Here is a 6,000-nt window from a genome sequence, read left to right on the forward strand (position 1 = left end):
GAAGAGTTGGAGGGCAATTGCTGGGACACACTGAGGTGCCCCACTGACAGGGTTCTGAATGTGATTCAGGGGCAAGACTGTCATGGGAAACTAGTGTCCCATGAGAGGCCACAGAACCTAGGACTGAGGGTCAGCTCAGGGACTTCCTCTGTCTACCTTATCCATTACAGAGGCTAGGACTCTGTGTCCACCGTTGTGGGATCCCACTTGACCTGGCTTTGGCCCTGTGTCTTCTCATTAGCTCATTTCTTCAACCTCATAGTGACCTCAGCAATCTGTTTTCAGTCCAGGAGCACGACCACATGGTTTGTGTTTCTGTGTAAAGCTTTTCAGTGTCTGGTCTATGAAGCTGTTACTCAATGACTATGCACTTAAGACTTCCAGCTGATTGTCAGGGCGAGGAGGAGAGGAGGGTGAACTGGCACGCTCCATGTCTGTAGAGAGCTTTGGAGACAGGCCACCCGAGGAATGCTGCTCAGGCACCATCACCTCGAGAAAGAGCTACCTCAGAAGGAATGTTGAGGACACTGACAATTTGCTGCGAGAGTACCAATGTTCTCCCAGGCCCAGTGAGGGTGGGCACCCTGCTATTGTACTCTGGTGGGTTGCTCAGACTTGAGGAGAGTTGAATTCTTTAAATATCTATCTATCTATCTATCTATCTATCTATCTATCTATCTATCTATCTATCTATCTATCTATCTGTTTATCTATTATCTATCTATCTATCTATCTATCTATCTATCATCTATCTATCCATCATCTATCATCCATTATCTATCTGTCTGTGTGTGCCTGCTTGTCTGCATGTGCATTACAAGTATCAATGTGCTAGAAGAAGGTGTTGGATACCCTGCAACTGGAGTTACAGGTAGTTGTAAGCTGCCGTGTGGGTGCTGGGACATTGGTCCTCTGCAAAAGCAGCAAATATTCTTAACCACCGAACCACCTCTGCACAGCCCAGAGGGTTGGACCCTTAACTCTCCATGTTTGTGGGAATCCAGGCATTCACAATCACCTAGTCTTCAATGATTACAGAACCCTGAAGTACAGAACCTTTACTTTAACTGTGGTGTCATGTAACTTTGCACAGCATGTGCTTGTTTGGGCTGGGGAGATTAGATACCAGTCTCTCTGTAATAACCAAATCTTCCTCAGTGACACTTAACACTTTGTTTAAGAGACAGACCGAATACTACTGCTTGGTGTCCATGATGAATATGGAATTCAGTGCTTTGGTTGTTGCCCAGTGAGTTGGCTGCACCCCTGGCTGGTAGAGCCAAGCCATCTGGAGCAGGGGCACAGAGTTCATGGGATACACAGGCCAGAGAGCTGCTATGGCTTCATGGCCCTGCTCTGCCTTGCTCCAGGCTTCTCCTTATCATGCTGAGAGACACTGGCAATGCAAGGTAGGCCCCACAGGCAGTGTATTAGTGTTTGGTTTTTTCCACTTGCACCCAGAATGGGAGGTGCTTTCTTCTCCCCAGCTACTTGTCTTGAGAGTCTCAACTTCCCCCTCCATTTCTTCATTCAGAGTCAGTGTCAGCCATAGGTGCCAACAAGAACATATGGTCTGTGACATGAGCACAGATTGTGGTTAAGTCTTCAGAGGTGACTAAAGCCACGGAGAACACCTGCAGAACCTTCTGTAGACAGCGAGTTTGGTCACCCATCCCGTTGCTTTGTAGTATTATGTCTAAAGATTTTTATTTAAAATTTTTATTATCTGTCATCTCCAGTTGACAAGTTTGAATGGACCAGTTAGATTATGAGTTCTATGATAGAAAGAAATAAAGCATTCCAGCCTCTTATATCTTCCTGCCATGTCTAACTCAGGGGTCTTCCATTTGTTCATGGTTTCATTCCCAGTAGTTTCTCAGTTAGCCATCATCAGGGATATGAAATGGAAAGTTCCAGAGATGAATAATTTGAATATCTGAAGTTACATGCCACTCCGAGTGGCTTTGTGGAATGTTGTATCACCATTGCATCCTGTCTGGAACACGAGTCATCTAGGACAAGTGATCTGCTCCTCTCACCATAGAGTAGCTCCCATGCTATCTAACCATGTCCATAGAGGAGTCTGCAGGCTCTACTATCTTCTGAAGCATCAGGCATCCAGTGGTGATCTTGGAATATGGCCCTCTCAGACAAATGGATGATCACTGTGCAAATAGTGCTTACCTTAATGAATCTCAATTTCATGTCAGTTCCGGAGACTTCTCACTTAAGTTGCCTGTGATTTAGAGCCTTTCCACCAAGCAACTGAAAGTGTATATAGATTTATTATGCCCAGTCTGATGGCCTTGATCTCATACCCACTTCAGGAAGAACCCTTCAAGCAGTTCAGAATCCCAGACCGCCTGTGGGATCTGAAGAGGCCAGGCTTTTTCAACCTTTGATCTCATGCCGTGTTCCCCTAGTTATGTCTCCAATGGACTCCTCCTACTTGGAGGAGAAATGAAGTCATACTGTGATAACAACAGCATCCAAAGCTCAGTGGAGCATCTACTTGGCTGGCTGCTTTGAGACCTAATTGGTAGACTGTTTGCCCTCTCGGTCTGTGTTCCAGGAGTGACACACATCACATCTGGTATTTCCTAGATCAGTCTAAGACATGAGCCAGTTTTATCTTAAGAAGATAGAGGAGTAAAGTGTTAATGGAGCCCTGGGAAGAGAAGGGTCAGGTTGTGGACACATACATGCACTGCCATACCTCCTTGGAGGATTTGGAAGGGGTCCCTTCTTCAGTGACAGACCTTTATCCTTTCAGGTTCACAAACGAAAATAAACCTAAAGATGATTTATGTCATTAAAATGGTCTCATTCTTTTGTATAAATGTCAAGGTTTTCCACTTGTCCAAAGCCACCAGTTGTAGTGCTTCCTAATGCCATCTGTCACATGGGGTACATGTCTTTCTAGTGTGTAGGCCTGCTCATATTTCTAATGCTTGCAGAACCTCACAGTGTTGGTTGCTATAGAGCAGTGTGGCACCTCAGAGCCCAGTTATGGGGATTCCATCTTTATTCCCTGTCCCATGGCTGCCAAGACCCTTGGTCACAAAGCATGGCCGCCAGTTCTGAAAATCAGGCTGGAACCATCATACCTAATGTAGTCCTGGCTCCACAGCTCTCCTAGAAACGTCCATAGGAAGCAGACACCAGAGGTCAGTGCTGGGTGTCTTCTATCGCGCTCCACCTTACTTTTTGAGACGGTGTCTTTTACTGAGCCTGTAGCTCTTGAGTTTGATCAGACTGGCTGGTCTATGAGTCAGGAATACTGCGTGATGAGGTTACAAACACATTTTACCAAGCTGGCTTTGACATGGGTGCTGGAGTTCCAAACTCAGATCCTCATGGCTGCACAGCCAGTACTCTATGCAATAAGTCATCTCCCAGCCCCTGAAAACTCATTTTTTTCCTAATGATTTATTTTTATTATATATTAAGTACACTGATACACCAGAAGAGGGCATCAGATTTCATTACAGATGGTTGTGAGCCACCATGTGGTTGCTGGGATTTGAACTCAGGACCTCTGGAAGAGCAGTCACTGAGCCATCTCTCCAGCCCCATTCTTAAGTATAAGGACTTTGGTAAGGAAATATACCTCTAACCCAAGTCAGTGGCCCATCATTATGATGCTACAGCTACATGTCAGCAATGGTCTGACTGAAGGTCTTTCTTTAAGGTCTGAACAATGGTTCAGGTTCATCTGTATTACCTTGGAAAAGCCAACTTGCTTCTCTGAGCCATCACTGGCAAAATTAAAGTAAATACACTTACCCCGAGGGTGAAGCTTCCTTTCGCTATTGATAAAATGCAGCTTCCATAGTTGACTCTCAGCTGTGGGGACTTGAGTGCTCTTGACAAAGACTGTCTGGGCAAGTCTCTGTACCCCAAGCAGAGAACTTCTTCCCTCTTTTTCTGCTTGCTAATTAAGAGTCATAAATAAAATGCTGATGAGCTTTGTCCTGCCTTCTGTGCTGTAGCTGGAGGGCTGTTTTGACTTTGCCTGACAAACGGCTAACCAGCCGCTCCCACCAAGCCCAGCTCAACTGCTCAGCACCGACAGCTCCAGACTGCCAGCAGCATCTCATAAGCTTGTCACTATTTGCTTACTCGGTGACAGTGTTTTTTGTTCGGTGAGCATCTCTGAGATTTCACCTGTCAGGGTGTATCTGTTACCCTCAAAATGCCAAGACACCAACCAATGCCACTCTCTCGGAGCACATGGAAGCAGCCGCCATCTCCAAGTGAGACTGCGAACACTTGGTGTTGGTCAAGTTATAGGGCAGGTGGGGTAGGATGCTCCCTTACAAGCAGAGGTAGGGCACGCAACGGCTCTATTTAGTGTCATGAACTTTGGAGTTGGTTTATGAACTACTCTGCAAGACTTCCAGGCGACTGGTTGAATGGTTTGCTAGAGACCTATGGTACCAGCTCAGGTGAGTGGACTGTTGCATTTTGAGTATTTTGTGAGCTGACTTGTGTCGTGTTGGCAGATTGAAATGGCCCATGGCAGGAACTTTGACACTGAAAATACCCAAATGTGACTGAAGATGGAATCAGGGCTTCAAAAATCAGGATTGCAAACATAAGAGTGGTACTCTGTAGGGGAGCCCCCACTGCACTGCACCCCTTCTGCGCACCAGAGTCCATGCAGTCCTACGTGTGAACTGGAACACATCAGAACCTTGTCAGGATAATTAGGGCTGTGGCCTGCCAGGAGCAAGCTCGGTTCAAAGGCAGAGAACTTCCCAGTGGCATCTCAACTGAAGCTTGTCTGGGAGGGAAGGGAAGAACCAGGATAATCTGGTTCAGGACACTTGAGCTATTCCCAGTCTAGGCTGTAGGTGAAACTGCAGTTATACTGAGGATGCCCTATGTGGAAAGGCTGCTCCGGACACCCTGCAGCAAACTGCTGCTACTCCTTGGTCCTGCCTTGTTTGATTTAGGACCTCAGTGGGAGCAGTTTGCAACCAGTAGAGGGTTAACTGAACCCTGGAGCTCAGTGTGGTAGCCCCCTACAGGCTCCCTTAAAGAGTATGTTATATGCAAAGGAAAGGCAGGGGTGTTGACTGTATGATTGCTAAGGCAAGGGAGATAGGTCGCATATACTTTCCATACGATATCCTTCTGCATCATCTAAAAAGAAACTTGGATAAAGAAAGGAAGGTTCCAAGGACTTGCTGTCAGAGATGGTAAGCATCAGAGCAAGGTTCAAGCACGTCACTGTGTCACTGTAGAACCTCATGAGCTCCCATACCCTCCTGACCCCAGGTCAGATAGCTTTTCCCCTCTAGAAGAAGGGTCTTCATCCATAGTCCCAAAGCCAACTCTCCCTCTCCTGCCCAGGAGTCCTGTGCCTTTCTGAACTGTCACGAGCACCTGAAGCTCTGTGGGCATCCAAGCCCTTTCCCCTTGCCCACCCTGTGCTCTGGGCAAGCTATCAGCATGCATGCTTGGCTGCATGGTGCCTTTTGCAGTCCTCAGTCAGTGGCTGCCACATAAGCCCCACCCACACGCTCTCGATCTTGAGACTGCTTCTGGTTCCAGGATCAAGCAACTTTGTCTTCTTGGTTCTTTGTGCTTTAACCACTTCTGGCTTTTCTCCCTGCTCCTACACCTTGGAATGCCAGTGTTCCTCGGGAGTCTGCATTGGATTCATATCTCTCTCTCTCTCTCTCTCTCTCTCTCTCTCTCTCTCTCTCTCTCTCTCTCACCTCTCTGCTCTGTGCTCCTAGGACTTCAGCGCTGTATGCAGATACCCCCACATCAATATATCTGCAGGTCTGATTGAAGGATAAACAGAAGTAACCTGATGGGAGTCTACAAGGCCAAGCAGACTCTGGCATGCCGTGGGCACACTGTCTACAAAGGGGATTTCACAGGAAGAGAAGTGACCCGCCTCAAAGCTACATCCAGTAGACCTGTATGCCTTCACCCAGGAACTTTGCCTTTCACCCAGTTTTTGGTTCTTCCATTTAGCCCAGTGCA

The sequence above is a fragment of the Rattus norvegicus genome, chromosome 2 (assembly GCF_036323735.1).
Source record: "Rattus norvegicus strain BN/NHsdMcwi chromosome 2, GRCr8, whole genome shotgun sequence".
Taxonomy (NCBI): domain Eukaryota; kingdom Metazoa; phylum Chordata; class Mammalia; order Rodentia; family Muridae; genus Rattus; species Rattus norvegicus.